Source organism: Balearica regulorum, chromosome 14 (assembly GCF_011004875.1).
Source record: "Balearica regulorum gibbericeps isolate bBalReg1 chromosome 14, bBalReg1.pri, whole genome shotgun sequence".
In the NCBI taxonomy this organism is placed as follows: Eukaryota; Metazoa; Chordata; class Aves; order Gruiformes; family Gruidae; genus Balearica; species Balearica regulorum.
The window spans coordinates 20921547-20940207 of NC_046197.1; the positions used below are offsets into that span (position 1 = coordinate 20921547).

At 45.4% G+C, this 18661-nt stretch overlaps 1 long non-coding RNA gene across 1 annotated transcript; it reads right to left on the minus strand.

Moving 5' to 3' along the window:
- Positions 1-10824: 10824 nt before the first annotated feature.
- On the minus strand, positions 10825-13591 carry LOC142603872 (uncharacterized). Its single transcript, XR_012837767.1, has 3 exons — positions 12744-13591; positions 11039-11104; positions 10825-10952 (listed from the first exon to the last, which is right to left on the minus strand). It is a non-coding gene; the product is annotated as an uncharacterized LOC142603872 (long non-coding RNA).
- Between the last annotated feature and the right edge of the window lie 5070 nt (positions 13592-18661).

Consider the following 18661-nt stretch of genomic DNA (forward strand, 5'->3'; position numbering starts at 1 on the left):
GCAGAGGAAACAAAACCATTACATATGTAAATAACAGAGAGTCACTAACCCTCTTTAATTTATCTGCTCCAGAAAAACACCGTGCAGGCTGCAAAGCAAGATAATGCTCCCTGCGCCAGAGCAGATAGTGCTGGGTGGCAGCCTGTCCTTTTCTGCCAGAAACAAGGATGAACAAAAATACAACATGTGAGTTATTTTAAAAATGCTGGTAAAATTGTCTCGATCTGAAAGAAAACAGTGCTTTTCCAGCTTTGCCCGGTGGCATTTGGGATGCTTGTGATTCTTTTCTGCTCCTGAGGAATTTTGTGCTTTGCCAACTGCGACTCATCCTCCTTGCACAGCCGCTGCTGCGGCACCTGCTTTTCACATTCGGATTCTTGGCATGAGAGAAGAAATGCTGCCTATTGTCACTTGTCCTCACTTCCTTCTATTGTGTTATTGTGCTTATTACAAAAGCGATTTAGATTTTAAATTCTGTAACTGAAATACAGAAACTAAGCGGTAAATGGCAATCGACCAGTAACGAGTCACCTGCACATCTTGAGCCTTGTTAATCCTCAGCCTCAGAGCTTCATCCTTCCTGCCCCAGCACTGAGCACTTTCTGCTGGCCACCTGAGCACGATGCTCAAAGAGGGAAGGAATGAACAAGAAATACACACGCTTATGTACAATAATCCAGTTTAAGGATAGGAAACTACCCGGCCAGACACAGCAGACTCACTCTGCACCATCCTCGTTCATAAAAATAGAAAATGGGTTTCTGAAGTTCCGTGGCAGGAACCGACTGATGCCAGTGGTGACCCAGCTGATGACAACCACCAAGCACTGACGTTTCACAGCACGGAGACAGCCCTGCTTCAATCCCCCTTGGGCCAACAGTCCCATCCCTCATACCCCGACCTCCCCAACCCACCCTCTTCCAAATGAGCAGATGAAATCAGACTTTCGAGAGTACATTGTGTTCTGCAGGACTCGGGCACGTGCACAGCTTGAGACACTGCCCTGCCTCCACCCAAGTCCCCTCATTCGGTTCCCTGATAAATTCACTGCGCTTTTAAGGTTCTCCAGATTTAACTCAATCATGTTCCCAGGGGCTGGCAGGAGAGAACAGAAATAAAGAAATCAATCACTCGATGAGAGACAGGCTTGAACCACTGCCAGAACTAATACTCCCAAATTCTGGGAAGGGCGTATTTCAATATTTATTAGAAAGGCACATTTTTGTCAGATGTTTACAAGTCTGTTTTTCCCAGCACTGCCTTCAGAAGGCTCAGGCACCTTCCCCGAGGCACAGAAGGCATTCCTCTGCAGATCTATTCCTATAAGCATCCGAAAGGATTGCCATCCCTGTTTCTGCAGTGAAAACATCCTCCGTGTCGTGGGGCAGCAGCAGCACCGGTGACCGGCGACACGCTGCCCGTGGTGCCGCTCAGCCCCCTTCAACATTTTCAACTTCTTTCTGCCCTTCGTGGACTCTGGGCTTCCCCCCCTTCCCAGCTCACTACATTTTCAGACCGTTGAATGGAACTCGGTAACCTAAGAATAATTGAGGGCAACAGGTAACAGGTTATTACCGCAGGAATGTGGCTTCCCTGAGCAGCACTGATTATAATTCAGAACCGTTTCAAATGGTGCGTCAGGTTAAGTCATTGAATGTTGAAACGTACAGGTCAGCCTTCCGAAAGCAGGACTGGAGGTGCAGTGTTGCTTCTCTTCCTCTCACTCCTGTACCAGCCACTTATTTAATTTACTCCCAACGGCACTAAATATAACTCAAAGTACTCTATTGTTTATTCAGTATCTTCAATCTCCAGCTCAATTTTGAATCATCAAAATTACTGAAACAGGCAGTTCAGACTCATACAAAAATGAATTTTTCCATCCAATCTTAGGATGGATGGAAAAATAGCTTTGAAGGGCTATTTTCAGTCTTAATTAAAATTAATTAAAAAAACCTAAAAGCATCATCAATGTAAATAAAGTAAGTAGAAGTCCCTACCTTTCCAGCGCCACAGTGAACAGATTGATTCGCATAAGCCACTTGAAGAATAATTTAATTCACCCATCAGATCAGGAACAACCATGGAACAAACTCCTCCGAGGGCGGAGCGGGAGCGCGGCAGCGGTGGCGGGGCAGTGCCCGCCGTGGCCGAGGGTTGGCATGGCGCGGTGCTGCTGCCCAGACCCGGTACCTTCGGGCTCGTGCAATGCTCCCACCCGCCAACTCGAGCCCCGTCCCACGGGATGGGCGCGCAGGAGGTTTCCTAACGCCGAGGCAAGAGGAGCGGCGACGCGTCTCAGCGCGGGGCCACGAGAGCACGTCCAGCCGCTCCCGCGTGCAGGAGCCGCGTTCCCCGGCCACGCGGCCTCAGCGCAGCAGCAGGCACAGACATAAAGCTACAGCCAGACCTTTTCTTCAACTAAACGTACTCGTCAGAAACCCAGTTTGAACAGAAAGTGCACCGTCTAACGCACCACGAAGAGGGAAGGGGGTCTGCGGAGGAAAGCCGGGCGGGTGCTGGAGTCGTCGGCAGGGTACGGGGAAGCACTGGGCACTGGCCTTAGATCCCACCCATCTCAGGTGCTCCTCCAGTGGTTTTCATCCTGACCTCCAGATATAAGCAAAGCAATTTGATAGATGGAAGCACACCGCTTTTTTTACAGCTGACCAGAATAAACTCTGTTGTTAGCTTTTGGCTCAGAAAAATAGCCAGAACAATTACCTGGATCAAGAAGAGACGGCTGGAACAGCTTTTAAGCCTTTCCTCCCCTGCCATTTTGTTTTTAGAAAAGAAAACCATGCGGCCACGTGGAGAAGACAAGGGGCAACGGGTCCAAGTTGCACTAGGAGAAATTTCATCTCAATTTCAGAAAGAATGTTTTTTTACCGTGAGAACAATCAGGTGCTGGAAGAACCTCCCCGGGGACGTGGCGCCGTCCCCAGCCAGAAGCTTTCAAGACGTGGCGGGGCAGGGTGTCAGGTAATCTCACCTGGGCTCCTTCCCACCACAGGCTGGACCAGACGATCTTTCAAGGTCCCTTCCAACCTGGGCTGTTCTATCGTTCTGATTCTAAAACCAAATCCCTAACTTTGTGTTTTTTCAGGAAAACAAAACGAGACAGAGAGACAGAATCAATAGCTAAATAAGAAACAGGTCAGATCATTAGTGTTAATATTTTACTCATTGACCAAAGGTATTGACTTTCATTGATGTTCTATAACATGTATTTAAAGAGCAGATGATGCTTTACAGAAACCTTTGGAGTGCATTAAGAAAAAGAACAATTCCACTCATGACAGAAAATCTATTTTTGTTCGCTGTCATTTTTTTATTAGGAGGAGCATTCACATCAAAAAATGATGCGTCAAAAGGCTGATCTCCTTTCTGAGCTCACAATTTTTCTACTTATGGAACAGTTCTACAAAATTTAATTGCAAATAGTAGATTTTTGCAGATGTATTGATTGCCTTTATAGAATTTAATAAAAATTTACATTTGTGCTACAGAATTCACTACTAAACAAAGATGATGATTTTATACTGGACATTACAGATTTAAAAAAAAAAAAAACCTGGAAAATACTAGTATGTTTCTTTTGAGTTTCATAAGTTTAATTCCACAGTAAATTATGTGGTACTGATCATGAAACACCTACAGAAATAGGACTATTTAGCCAATGTTATCCTAGCGCTTTGGTTTTGTAAGTGCTATACGAGAAATCCAGCTAAGTTGCATAGGCAGTCATTTATTTCTACCCGTATCCAACTGTCCCTGTCCAGTCTGGGAGCCTGACAGAGCCATATCTTCAGGTAAACTTTCAGAAAGCATTTAGAGTTCAAAAAAGAGGTTTTAGGTCTTGACCACATTTTGAAATTAATTCGGAGATAAAGTTTTAAATAACTCTACAATCCTTAGAGTGCCTGAATTTTTATACTCACTGGTTATTAACTCTTCCCTCACATGTTTTTGATAAAGGTTGCTTTGCGAGGTCGGTCTGGTGGAGCTCTTTAAAGCTCAATCTTTTGAGTAGAGCCAACGCACCCAACGTACCTACCAGGCTGGACGTGGCACTCGCAGTGGCAGCCCCAAGCCCCAGAGCCTGACCGGGGGCCGGACCACGTCCGCTCCTTCCCCCCAGGCTCCCCCCAGCCGGAGAAGCACCCGGAGCTGCTGCCTGCGCTCCCGCACCCCTGTCCCGAGGAGCCAACCACCCCGTCATTGCGCTGCAGTCCATTAAATAGCCAGATGTGCCCGAGATCAGGTTCCTCCAATCTATTCCCTTACGGATTAAGTGGAGTCACTGAAGAAAATCGTTAAGACCGTTTTGCTGTCACATCACCTCCAAATGACTAAAGGATTTACTGGCATGCTTTCCCCAGCTCACCTTTGCTATGTGCACAAGTCCCTGCGCTCACCCAATGAAATCAAAATTCAAGCTGAATTCCTCATTTCCCATGGGAATCTTAAATCAGTGCTTTTCGTTACAAATGGATTTTTAAGTGCGATCTTCCAAATAGGTGTTTTGGCTTAAAAACTGGAAACAAAAAGATGACTTAACACAAAATGAAATAAAACATTTTCTCCAATATATCTTATGATTTTCTTTCATTCATAACACTGAAATTTGAGTTCCAGCATATATCAAAACATATTTCGAAATGCTGACTTGGAAGAAGAATTTTTGTTCTGAATCAAGTCACCAGAGACCCAATATTCAGAATATTAAATTAATACAGTTACTGTCATTGGTATAATGGTCTTATTTAGTCGGTAGAAGAAAGAGCAAACATTAAGAAAAAAAGAATTAACAGAGTTCTACGTTGAAAACTAACCACAGAGCAGGCATGCCCTTGTACCAGCATAGGTGCAATTGTGTGAAATATTACATTTTGTCCAGCTTTTCTCTGTTTGTGTGGAGAGAAGGAATAAGGTGATTTCATCCAATTTATATTCAATTTCACTCCTCGGCTCTAGATAATTAATGCTGTTATACATAGCCTTCTATTTATTGGTTAAACATCAGTGTGTGTGTGAGCTGGCATACCCACATGTAGTGCGTGTGTATATCCAGACATATGGGAACGTGCGGTAAACGAAATGTGGATCAGTTTAACATGGAAACCACGATGAAACGCCTGCACATCAAACAGAAAGGAATTAATAAAAAGACAGACAAGAAACAAGACAATGTTTAAAATTAACGTCCTGAATGGCCACAAAAAAGAAGTGCCTATTAACACTAACATAATTAACGTTTTTTTCTCAGCTGTGCTAGGTCTTTGGCCATCAGCTAATCCTTTTTTAAAAACATCTCTATCATCTGTTTCGGTTGAGCAATTCTTATTTTTATACACACTAAAACCACTAAGCAATATAGTTTCTCCTTCTGGGCAAACTCTGTATAATCCATGGAAAAGAAAAACTTCCTTTAAAGAAACCCGGACCCTCGGTTATATACAGATGACCACGTGGCTCCAGATGTTTGCAGCTGGCTGCTGCTTGTGTAAGAACTCACACTGGCAGAACAATTTCAAAGGCACAGTCAGGCAGCTGGTTGAAGCACTCCTATATTTCACGATGTAAACCGCAGTTGCTAAGGATGCGTGCCCAGGCCCACGCGGATATGCCCCGTGTAAAACTGAAAGGTATTTCTAAATCGAGCAATATCACCGAAGGTGGAACCTGCCCGTTGCCCTGGCACTGACCTCTGCTGAGGAACTGCCTTTGTGGAAAACTCACTTTGCTTCCCTAATATCCAGGATATTAAATCAGAGGTCAGTGCAAAGCTTTTTGCAAAAATCATGAGTTATTACCTTTCACAATGGACTAGTGACAACCAAGTGTTGTGGATTTTAGATTTCATAAAATCTCCATTAAAGGGCCAGTTGGCAGACACTCTGATGGGAGCAGAAGGGAAAATAAAAGTTTAAAAAAAAAACAGCGTGTGTAGGAATGATGAAGTTACATATAGCGTGACTGGAACAGCATTTGAAACAGTGGTCCATCTCACAGGTATTTTTACCATTACATTTAACTCCAGTAACATTAGTGGGGACTATGCAAATATAAAACCACAGAGTGTCATGCTCTATTATCACTCAGAATAATGTATTATTATCCCATTGCTAAAAGTTCAGTACTATCAAAATCTTAAAGATTCATTCTACTGGCAAAGTTCAGTACCATCAGAACCCTGGAAATTCGTAATTCCAGCCGTGCCCAGGACTGACAGTTCATCATGAGGCGATTGGATTTGCCGGGGCCTCGCTCGGGGTCTTTGGACTCTGAGCAGTGATTTTGTGTCTTGATTCACCTGAAATCCACAGATTTCAAGATTTCCAAGCTGTAAACTTGCTTGAAGGCTATAGTAAGTGGTTTAGCATCTTGCCCTTAAACGAGGGAAGGGAAAGATAAATTGCAGGTCCCCACCGTTTTTCTAAGATTCGTACAGGTAGAGGTAGAAGGTGGTCAAACGAGCTGTCAGCTTGTCAGTGCAGGACATTTTTAAGTGGACAGGATTGCTCTTTTGGGCCACTCTGTGTCCAGGCAAGATGAAAGCAATGTCCCAAAGTGCTGTTAGTTTCCAGAAGCGTTCCTGTACACGGCAGAAGGCAATCCTTCAGCCCTTTGCTCTGCCCGTGGGCGCTGGCAGGCAGGACGCAGAGCAGCAGGCAGGGTGCAGGCAGGGCGCAGGCAGGGCGCAGAGCTGAGCAGGTCCTGCCCACCTGGGGCTCCTGCCCGCCGCACGTGCAGAATGGGGCAGGGAGAAGGGCGGCGGGTTTCTGTCCCGGGGAGCCGCAGAGCCCGAGCGCCACAATTCCCCAAAGCTTAGAGCCAGGTCCTGCGGGGACAGAACGCGTGAGGAACATTACCAGCGCTGAGGGAAAGTAAAACTGTTCTTGCAGTCAGGACCATCTTCACTGAATCTGGGCTTTTTTGGGGAACGTTAGCACTGATGTCATTGCACAAACACCCCCGGAGCAGCCCTTGGCTTGTGCTCATGAAAGCAAGAGGAAAATAAAAGCTGGTTAACACAGTCTGTGAGAGTTCGGAATGGGGTCCAGGATCTTTGCTGGACTTTTTTCTTTCCTTTCTTTCAAGTGAGCTGTGGGTCTATTGTTTGGCAGGGATGTTTGTTTGGAGAATTTTGATGTGTAGGAAAGGAAATGTGTAAATTCTGAGACTAAAAATAGGAAAATCAATTTGATTAATGCAAGAGTCCTCCCTCCCTCCCCAATTTTAGTAGGGGATAAATATTTACAGAGCAAGGTTGATGTCTAGGGTGCGTTTATCTCCGTATCCACACGGCACGGATGCAGGAGGTGCTGAGGACATGCCCTGGTGGAGATGTTATCATAAAGCCCAGCAGCCTTTCCTCTGGGGTGGGCAGATTAGTCATTGATATGACATTCATGTTCTGCTTTCTGGTTTTGGATGTTACTGTCACCCGTTTGGGGCCTCAGATAAGAGTGAAGACCTGTCAGGGTGTGTAAGAGCCCTTCAGTGTGCCCAGCCTGATCTCGGGCCCAGCTGCAGTTGGCAGATGCTTTCTGGTAAAGCGCAGCCTATTTACTTACTGGTTTTCACACTTCTACATCTGTTTCTGAATGTGGACAACAGGACCCGAGAGGTTCCAAAGGCTCGTGTCACCTACTCGTGGTGTAACACAATTCTGCCGATGCTTTTGGAAAGGAACGAGCGGTACCAGGTCGCTGCGTGCCTACGCTCAGCCCAGGCACCAAGGTAACCAGGCGACAAGCGGAGGGCTGCGAATCAAAGTACGAGCGCTGGGTACCTGATTCAAAGGTCGTGTTAAAATCCTGAGAGCACGGGGCTAGGAGGGACGAGGAGGGAGAGGATAGCCCCTACAAGGACACACGGCAATGAGCATACCTACCGCAGAATTCTGGATTTCTTCACTTTCCTATTGTCTTTCCTGAGTTAGAAATCATTTTGCTACACTTTTTTCCCTCCTCAGAAAAATTAAGTGAAACCAGTCCATAACAGTAATTAAATCCTGTTTGTCACATTTCTTTTCCAAAAGATACGTTTTCCAAACGGAGCTTGACTTTGTTTAAAATCACCTCCTAATAGATTTCAGAGGAAATTAAATAATTTTCTTCTATCCTGAAGTGACTCAGTGATGGAAAACAGATGTTAGACAAAAAAAGAACAACTTATTTATCTGCTCCTGCGCTCCCTTTGCTTTCATTTGCACGTAAGCTGTTTGGCTAAATGGCGGGATAGGGAGGATGTGAACACTGCTCTCTCCTTGTTCTGCTGATGTAATGACAATGGGAGGATTATTTCTTAATTTTCAGTGTGGTAAGTGGGTAATTATTGTCCAATTAGACTTGCTATTAACCTCTCTGTATCTCATTTTGCCATCCATAAAACGAGAATAACAGCACTTACCACTCTCACTGGGATACTGAGGAGATTTATTAGTTAATGTACGTACAGCACAATGAAAATGAAAAGCACTGCACATTGGCTAGAGCATAATTATTAATAATGAATCATTGTTAGCATCATTAGCATGGTTATAGCTTTGGAAACTTGGTATATGATTTGATGCCTGGCAAGAGGGTGCACCCATAAGGGTTTCTCTTGGATCTTAAGCCTGAGAGGAGTTAGATGGAAAATCTAGAAAATGGGGTCTAGTGAAATGAAAAAGCATTTTAATTGTGTTGCAAGTACGAATGTACCTTTTTCTTAAGTATAAAATCCCAATAAATTACATGAAAAAAAATCTCCTTAAACTCTTCCTCCCTAAGCCCGTTGTACCTGAGCAGATACCTCGTGCCACATCTTGTCCGTGACGTTCTGGTTCTTTAGAAGAAAGCTCTGATGGGACGGGGGAGACCTCTGGAGAGGACCCTGCGTCACTGGCAGTAGCGGGGCCGGAGCTGGTGAGTCCCCAGCAGAATCCTGCCCTGCTGCCGCTGAGCGGGCAGGGACAGAGGGCGCAGAGGAGAGGGGCAGGTACGTTAATCAGTTACCGGCAGAATTACTAATAACCTTCTGGAGAGACGGCTGGTCTTTGTTCTACTGGCAGAAGGCTCCGTTAGCGCCCAGCCCTGACTCCTGCTGCTGCGCGTGCGTCTCCTTTCCACACGTACTGAAATGAACGGAAACCCGCAATCTTTTTTTGTTTTACCACAGGGATTCCATCGAATCTGGGAAACTCCTACCTCAGGATGCTCCTCCAAGGACTCCTTGGAGACAAGGTTTGTGACAGTGCCTGTGGTCACAGGCATTGACCACGTTATTAGAGGACCCTTTTGGCTTAGCACATTCCTTTAAGAAGCGTTAGGAGCAACGCTGCTTGTGCAGCGCCTGATTAAACTAAGTTCAGTAACTACTATGAGCCCAGTGCTAATCTACAAACAGATATCAGGGAAAAAGAAGAAAGAGAAACATGATGTGTTGGTTAAGATAATATCTTCTAAAATTTTATCCAAGTGTTATCATACCTTCTCTGGGTGGCTGTTTGTGATGGATGGGGAAGACCCTGATGGCCTCCTGAAGACGCGTGGCAATGCCAGCAGCGCTGCCTGGGCAGCAGCGGAGACCTCGGCCCCCTCGGTCCTGGAGCCCCACGGTGCTGGAAACAGCCCGGTTCTCCTGTTGATTGCTTGATGCCCGCGTACTGCCCAGAGGTGGGTCACCGGCCATGTCGGATTCGAGGAAGAGAACCCTGCAGGCATGTGGTACCGCACGCAGCCGACTGCGCTTTTGCTCCTAACTACGTGGAGATCGGCATCCTACGGCACTGCTGGGGCAGGGACCGACGGCCCCGGGCTGAAACGGGGCCACGAGGATGGATGGGCAGCGGGGGGGTCCCATGTGAGGCTGCTCAGGTGCCCTCAGGGCGTGGAGAGCAGCATGGGACCAAGTTTGCATTTACTTTCTATGCTGTAACAAATTGAAATAAAAATAATAATTTCTAAAAATCGCAATATTTGGCAAGAGCTCGCAGTCAACAATGCAGCCTCTGAACAGGAGGAACTCACAACCGGGAAGGCCACTGCCTTTTGTTTGTAGCCCCGCGCCGCAGGCAGCCCCGGTCACCAACCCGTTTGCACGGGCAGCCGCAGCGTTGACGCAGATCAACAGACCCCCACACAACGGGAGCCTTTGCGGTGTTTGAAACCAGCTGGTTTCTGTTTCCCTGGTGTAAATCCAGAGTTACACACTGCTCTTCCCAGGATAACGGCCGACACTGGGAGCGCAGTTTGGGCTCCGTTCCTGAGGTCAGCCGGGATGCGCTGTTCAGCCTGGAGCAGCCGCGTCTGGGACGCAGAAACGTCCGGGTCCAGTTCTGCTGCGGGTCTGCCAGGGACCGGACCTCCTGGTCCGCAGAGCACAGCTACGGTCCCCACAGCTTGTCGAGATTTCTGTTGTGTGAACGAATCTCTTTTGCTGTCTGAGAGACTGGGACTTTGTATCAGTCAGGGATAATTTAATTAAAGACTATACTAACTGATGCATGGGAACACAGCAGTAATGAGTGTATTTTACCCACTAAGGAACAAATACATTTTCAGAAATGTTCTTTCTTCAGCTCACTTCTCATTTAAACATTTGGATGGTTTCCAGGAGCTCACTGTTGCTCCTTCTCCCATCTGTCTCACTGAGAAACACAAAACATCGTTCTGCTTGTGTATATATGTGTGCATACACGCACACATACATACAGTCATATATAAACCCGAAACGATGTTAAACCTTCAGCCATACCATCTGATACGTCTCAGGCGTGTGAAAGCAGCAGTCGGTCCCTGAGCGGCAGAGCCCGGCAGACGTTGGGCATCGAGGTACAGCGGCAGGAGAGGGGATGCCTCGTCCCTCGCATCCCGGTGTGCTGCTTATTCACAAAATTCCTGGCTGTGTCCCAAATCCGTGGCAGCTAATTAAAAGTTAGGTGGCTTATTCCTTCCCATATACTGTGAAAAGACAGAATTTCAACCAGCCACAAAAACACCAAAACAATATTTTCTCCTTGAATAAAAATAGAAAGAATAAATATTACCTGGGGTACTTGTCAGCTTTGCCTAGCCCAAAGAGAAGAATTGATCTGACTTGTGGTCCATAGTCTCTAAAGAAGGAAAGTGGTGACTAAATAGCTCTCCTTTTGTAATTAGCCTACCAACAAAACGCTTCTAACAAAAAGATCTATGGACGCAGAGCTGGAGGCAACTGCTTCTCCAACACAGGAGATTAATATGGAGACGCATGTAGGTATAGCAATAATGTGTTAATGAGTTATTGATTTTTTTAATTAAACTTTACTGGTATCATATTTTCAATCTAAATGAATGCATCATTAAAGTAATTAATAGCATGCGGATAATGAGAACTGTCTGAAATTGCAATTAATCTGCGGCACACGGTCCTCCCGTAAGAGGCTGCGGGCAGACCAGGAGCCTCTGCGGTGACACGGTACCTGTCTGATGGACGCTGCAAGGAGCCACCGGCACGGAGCCGGGCTGCGCGGTGCCTGATGCCGTCACCGGGCTCCGCACCGCTGCTGTTACAGTGATTGTGGCAATTAGTAACAGTGCAATCAAAACAAAACAATACAAAACAACAAGAAAAAAAGAAAATAAACAAACCCAAGCATGCCGTCTAAGGGCCAGACCACTCGATTAAAGCCATGCTCCACAGCTCTGCCCTAGCAGCCCGTAACTGGTCGGATGAACCTTCTCCTGGTGGCACCGAGGACCCACGGCTCCAGGGATCTTTGGGCTTTTTCTGTTCTGCTCCACTTTCAAAGCCTGACCCGCCACCGTGGAAGCCAGCCCGGTGTGAGCCCCAGCTGAACCCCAGGGATGCTGCGCGGTCGGCGTGAGCTGCACCCCCACCTCCCCCCGTCCTTCCTCCCCTTCCAGCTCAGAACGAGCAATCGGCGTTCATACACACAGCACTGACATTCAGGAGTTTGATTTTTCTCCTGTTAATCATTCACATTTGAGAAGCATCCTTGCTGAGCCAGTGCACGGGTAGCCCTTCTCCCCCCTACACACACCAAAACCAGCCTCGACTTGCGCGATCTGAAAATGGCATATTAATTTACAAGAGTTCTAGCCTTACAAATAATTGCTTAGTACAGAAAATACAGACCAGTAAACACATTTGAAAGCTTGGTATTTTTAAACACAGCATTAAAAAAAACCCTAAATCAAATTCAATTGTTATGCATAGTATGAATAATAATAAATAAGGAAAAAATGTGTAACTGATCATAATTACAGACCACCTCTTGAAACTGAGGAGGTTTTTTTGACTGAAATAAAATGTTCAGGTAGAATTTTTTTTTTTAAAGATAGTGGGTTTGGGGTGTTTTTTTTTTTTAAAGACCATCTAATTTTCTCTGAAGAAGGAAGTCTATTGAAGCTATCCTCCTTGGGCTGGGAATAGGGCTAGAGATCTGGTTGTTGATGCTCATCCAGTTCTAGCCCTTCTGCAGCTTCCACACACTTTACTTCTATCTAAAACCTCACTAGCTATTTTAAGCCTGAACTGAATTTTGTAGTCCTATCTGTCTGTGGCAAACACATAATATCAGACTCACCCACAGTCAGGACTTTCTGTGGCTTTTTCCAAGACTCGTTCTGACCTTTTTACCCTGGAAGAACAGTGCAATAAGACATTCTGAATTCTTCTGCTATAAACCAAAGAAAGAATTGTCCCAGCTGAAAATGAGAGCCAGACAGCAGGACTGTTTCACAGCTTACCCCATCTTCTTGACAAAGACATCTTACTTATCTTTCCTTGCTGCGTGATGGTATGTGACCCGTTGCAGAACCACGTAATTGCGTTAATCTGGTACTGATGAGGCTGGCAGCTCAGGAGATGGGTGACTTCGGGGGGGGGACGGACGACCTAAGTGCTAAGTAGGGGTTCATATAAAACTCAGCTTAAAAGCTCTTTTATTTAAACAAGTTGCCACTGCTAATAACATTATGTCCTTCTCAGGGAAAAACAAAACTGTTGTCCTATTTTAAAACAAGTGCTTCCTTTAGGGCTAATTAAGCTGACAAATAACGCTTCCAAAGATTGAGCAGTTTAACTGATCACGATGCAGTGATGCTGGGGACCCTGGAGAGGACCAATTGCTGCCGTGCACAGCTGGGAAAATTACTGTGCCCCCTCTGTATCAGGACATTGAATGAGAGAAAAATAATACCTCATTAATCTTCCTAATGAACCTCTTCTAAACAAGATAATTCACAATTTTATGGTACACATGGGGTTGCCGTGGAGATTGGCTAAGCTGCCTACCAAACTGTGAATCAAAGTGTACAAACCCAGAAGTCATCTGACAGCAGTACGCTCACAGCAAACCTCTCTGCGGTCTCCCTCTCCTTCGAGTTTCAGTAAGGCTACCTCAAAACCCGCGATGGGATAGAGATGCCTCCGGAGAGGCAGGTTTAGTTTCCATGATTATTGCACAGAGGATACAGTCAGAGCAGCACGAACTGACAAACAGGAGGAATACCGTGTTTTTGTCAGGAGCTGGGGTACGCGTGCCGGCGCCGCGCGTCTCTGAGCAAGGCGTGCGCTGCTCTGCTCACACTCCTGCCCGCAGCCACCCCCCACCACCCCGGGAAGCGAGAACAAGAGGGACCGCAACGATCCTGCCCACGCTTCACGCTCGCTACATGAAAGGAAGACGGTGCCTTACATCCTCCCTGGGCATAAGAGCCAGGCTGGGTTTAAAGTTTGAAATTAATTACTCCAGATGTAGTGCGGTTAATCTCACACCATCACAATAATCTTCTTACATTCACAATTAAAGATTGAGGTCCTGACCTTTAACAATATTTGTATGTTTAATACTTGCTCAATAGGACTTAAAATTATCTTTGAAGATTGGGATTTAGGAGTCTCGCAGTCCCTAGGAGGAGGATGCTTCACCACAGTACAGAAGTACTCTCACTTTTTAAACCTCCTAGGGGCTTTCAGGAAAGTCCCAAATCTACAGTGTTTCAGAGTCCATTCGGCACTTCTCCCATCTTTTGTTACTGAGTTTTAGAAGAATTCTGATAAAAATTTCAATAGTGAACAGTATAGCAAACCCTCAAGCATCCATAGGGTTTTGTCTTTCTAAATAAAGAATATTATTCATGCTAACTTCCTTAAGAAAAAGACATCAGGCAACATCTGTATGGGAATTTCCTGCCTAGAAGAAATATAAATCTTCATTGTTGTGAAGTGTGCAAATAAAACTTTTTTTGGCAGGTCCACTAGATGTTGTAAGAAGGAACAGGAGTGCCATGGCAAGGCAGGTATACGTTAAACCTTTGAAGTCACAGCTCCCCTCGATGCAGGCTAGGTAAGCTCTGTAGTCTGCAGCTCTGGGACAGCCTTATTCCTATTCCAGAGGCGACAGCACTGAGCAATCACAGATGGTGTCACAGCAGTTCATGAGACTCTCATGGATTTCTCATGGTCCGTTGTGCCCTTAAATCATATACATTTATATTTGCATGTTAAGCTTTTTGACAATCTAGGTAGTCTCATGGGAATAAATAAGGATAAAGCAGCATCAATTTATGTTTCTTTTTTCTTTTTCCATAATGGAAATATAGCTATTATCAGATCAACACAACATTAAGTAAATGATGCTATTGCCACACCAATTTCCATAACGTTTCAGTGCTGCATTTCCATAATTTCATACGCTTCTTTTTCCTTTTTATTTAACAGTGTTTCTTTCAGACAAGAGCTCAGAGCTGTGATCATTTGTGCATGCTGGAGACATCAGCGAACACAGAGAGAGGAGGTGAAAAAACCCACCTCCGAGTTTCCTGCAATCCAGTGGCTTTATCTTTAAATCCAAAATCGAGGCAGCCCCGCTGAACCCATCCACCAGCTGCTCGTCTGCGTGTGCCAAAGCACTGACCATTTCTGTAATTTAGTGTAGCCTGTGAATTATTTCGTTCTGTGCGCTTCCAATTTATTTCCAATTTCTGTATGCACTCAGCAGAACTATCAGAGCCCAGGGAAAACTCCATATGGCAACCAAGAACCTTCATTTCAGGGAGCTCGCCGGGGCCGCGAGGCACGTGGAGCTGCTCCTGCTCGGCCGCAGCCGCTCTCGCTGCTCTCCTCGCACCAGGCTTGTCTGGGTCCGACCGTGCACGCTCTTCCAGCAAGGTCTTGGGCAGTATCCGGAGAACTCTGCCTTTAGCAGGGATCGCAGAAATATTTCACAACCATTTGACAGGAGTCTGCATCACCACTGACGTTCTCAGAGCCACTCAGACTTCATATAGCAAGTCCTATGGAAACTCCTAAACAGCAGCCAAAAATCTTTGTTCCGCACAGGAATCTCATAACCACAAACTCCCTTCCAATGAATTAAGTTACCGCTTCTTTTGCCTATGAACAAAGTGTTGAAAGCATTAGCTCCAAAAAGCATTTAGTGATGCGCTGAAATTGAAGCCTGTGTCTTGTTCGAACTCTTTCACTTCTTTAAAATTGCTTTCCATCGTGAGAAGTGTCCATACAGATAAAGCTTTTACGCCTTTCTAGGACGCTGCGTTCCTTGGGCACAGAGCACTGCAGAGCCCGAGGCGGGCAGGAAATTCGGCTTTGGGTCTGCCTCCATCTGCCAGCCCCGAACGGCACCGCGGGCACCGATGTCCAGACCAGCTCTCACGTTGATGAATTAAACCTGTCGCTGTTTGTTTCAATACTGCCATCCCCCTCCTAGCTCTTCCCTAATGTAATCTTGTTATCTTTGGGCCTTGCACGGTTTTTTAATTATCATTATTCTTTATATAGCACAATGCACACAGACAAATTTAATCATGTTGTTTACATGAGCTAACCTGATAGACTAATGGAGAAATTACATATTTCCTTCCCACTGTTGGCACAAACACAATTTCTTTTCTCGCTCTCATTAACACAGTCAGTGTTTATAAAAGTCTGATGGTGCTGGAGATGAAAGTGTTTTCTCCAAAGAACAGGTAAACCATAAACAACAGCAAAAGTTCCTCCCGCTGTAATCCCTCAATGAACATGTTTCATTCAATCCCATCATGGAATGTTTAGGTAAAGTTGCCAAAGAATCAAGTCCAGATTAATGATATTTCATGAAGAGCTATTGAAAAGCTCAGAAAAATTGTGCAGAAAGACAAAAAAGACATTACTGAAAAGCAGATTTAAAAAGTCAGAAAAAGTATGAAACCCAATCCTTCTGCAAAAATAAAGAACAGTAAAAAGAGGCGATGGCCAGAATAGGTATTCACCGCTGCATGACATGGAAGAGCACAAGCCAGCAATCTAGCAGATAGGTTACAAAACCCCTAAAAATTTAAACAAAATGTAAACCTAAACCCCAAAATGGGCAAGGAAAGGAAGGAAAAAGAGCAAAACAAAGTCATTCTTGCCGACTTACAAAGTGATAAGAAAGGTCTCTTGCTGCTTGAACAGATGGGTGTAAAATTGTTCTCTGTCAGCAGAAACATCACGGGCTGTACTTGCCTGGAAGGGACAGCCCCTGGTTGAGAGATGCACAAGGAAGAAGTGCCACAGAGGTACTTAATTTGAGCGTGCCTCCGAGCAGACAGACTGCAGCTGATGGGCCTCGTGCAGAGGCACTTTATCTCTCCTGCCCCTCTTTTGGCCAAGCCTTGTACAATTCACCACTTATCTCTGCATTAGGAGAAGTTCAAGGAACACTGGAGCCAAAAATGAAGTAGAACAACAAAGACTCTCAGTTATTCCAGCACATTTGTTGAAGACATCCTAATATTTTCTATTTAAAAGGTCTATTGAGTCATCAGAAATGGAGGGCAGATCTTTACCAGGTGTGGGTCAGTGCTGACCTTCAGAACAGCCCTGGCCGCTCCAGAGGCTGGTGGCTACCATGCAAACATCTCTTGTAGAAGAAAATGGCTCCATCCCCCAAGAGTTGTACCTGCGTGCTGTATACTGTGGACTTTAAAACACCCTTGATAAACACTTATGTTTCTGTATATTTACATTTTCCTCAGAAATCTTTCAGACTGAGGCATTTTAATCAATTCTCTGGTGGAACATCAAGAGAAGGTTTTGCCTAGCTTGTAAAACTGCATACAGAAACAGAACTTTTCCAAAATTGCCCATGCAGAAAAATCTCATTAGTGCACAGATTTCCAGAAGTACAAGGTATCTACCTAGCTTCGTCCCTTTGTTATCTGTACAGCAATGGAATAATTAAGCAGGTCTGCTGGTTCCCTAGAAAGAGAATAAATACATGGCTACTCTGAGACAAGTACAGATGACTAAAAAGCTGCTGCAACTGGAGAACAATTAACCATCAGCAGCACAAATTCTTGTTTAGGTGGTACTTTAATTTGGTGTCATTAACGTGCATATCATGACACGAAGGTACTGAAGACCTCAAACGGAGACGTCTCAGTTCAATGAATGCTTTCACATCACACAGTTTGAATCGAGAAAAGCTTAGCCACGGGTTGGCTGTTATTGCTGGGAGCAGCTGACATCAGTCCTGTGTCTCTTGAGGGACTACAGAATCCCAGTGAGTTTATAGAATAAATCGCAACGGATTATGAACAATGGAATGAAAAAAGGCTGAAACACCTTTCTCAATAGGAATTTTAAAAGCTGTTGTGTGTCAGAGATGACTTTACCTTCCTTTGAACCCATGGAAAACCGTACGGCTCTGACAGCGATCACCATCACGTACTATCTATGGATGAGGTCAGGACACTGCTGATCAATACACATTGAATGAACCTACACCATGCCTTGGCACGTGCTTGCCAACATATCTCCACAGCCACCACAGCGAGCCCCACGGCCAACAAACCCGTGTCCTACGTGTACGCAGCCGAGGCGCGTAGCATCTCTTATCCGTTGCACCAGAAGTCTCCACCAAAACTTGGTCAGAGCCGTCAACCGCCGTGTGTCCAAACGAGTTTGTACCGCCAGCCGGGGAAGGGCACCAGCTCCTGCTTACCCAGGGAAAAACCTTTCCCAAGTAACAGCCGCCCCATTGCCAGCTTCTGCTTTGTCATTCTCAGGAGACCTACAAAATACGTTTAAAGAACAAAAATTCATAACTACACTGGATACTAAAAATTACAGAGTCAATTCCATACGTCTTTCTACAGCGAACGCCGCGTTTCCGTAAGAGGTAACTGCTTCCCCTCCCTCTGTCCCGCAGGGAAACGACCCTACTGCCTCTCATTTTGCTGACACCCTCCTCTGTTCCTCAGGTGTCCGCCTTGCTTTTATCTCATATTACCTCCGAAAATGAGTAATTCAGGGCATCGATTCCAAGCCTTTACTTACCTTGAAGTTTGCTTCACTTTCATTCCTGAAGGCAAGCTCTTGAGCCTGAACACTTGTCTGGCTTTGCCATCTAAATGAGCTGATCTACAGACCTGTCTGAAGCCGTTTGTTCGCCCTGGTTAAGCCAGCCTCATTTTTGTAGTCTCTCTCCAGCCAGTTCTGTGTTTTCCCCAACATCCCTGCAGACACATCCAAAGAGTGTTTACATATACGACCTGCGAGACATTTTCTACATCATAAGCCTCTTTCTGGTCTGCCTCAGTGACGGACTGGCACACAGGCATAATTTAGTTTGAAATATGAAGCAAAAAGCATTGCAAATACAGTTAATGGAAATCCCTCC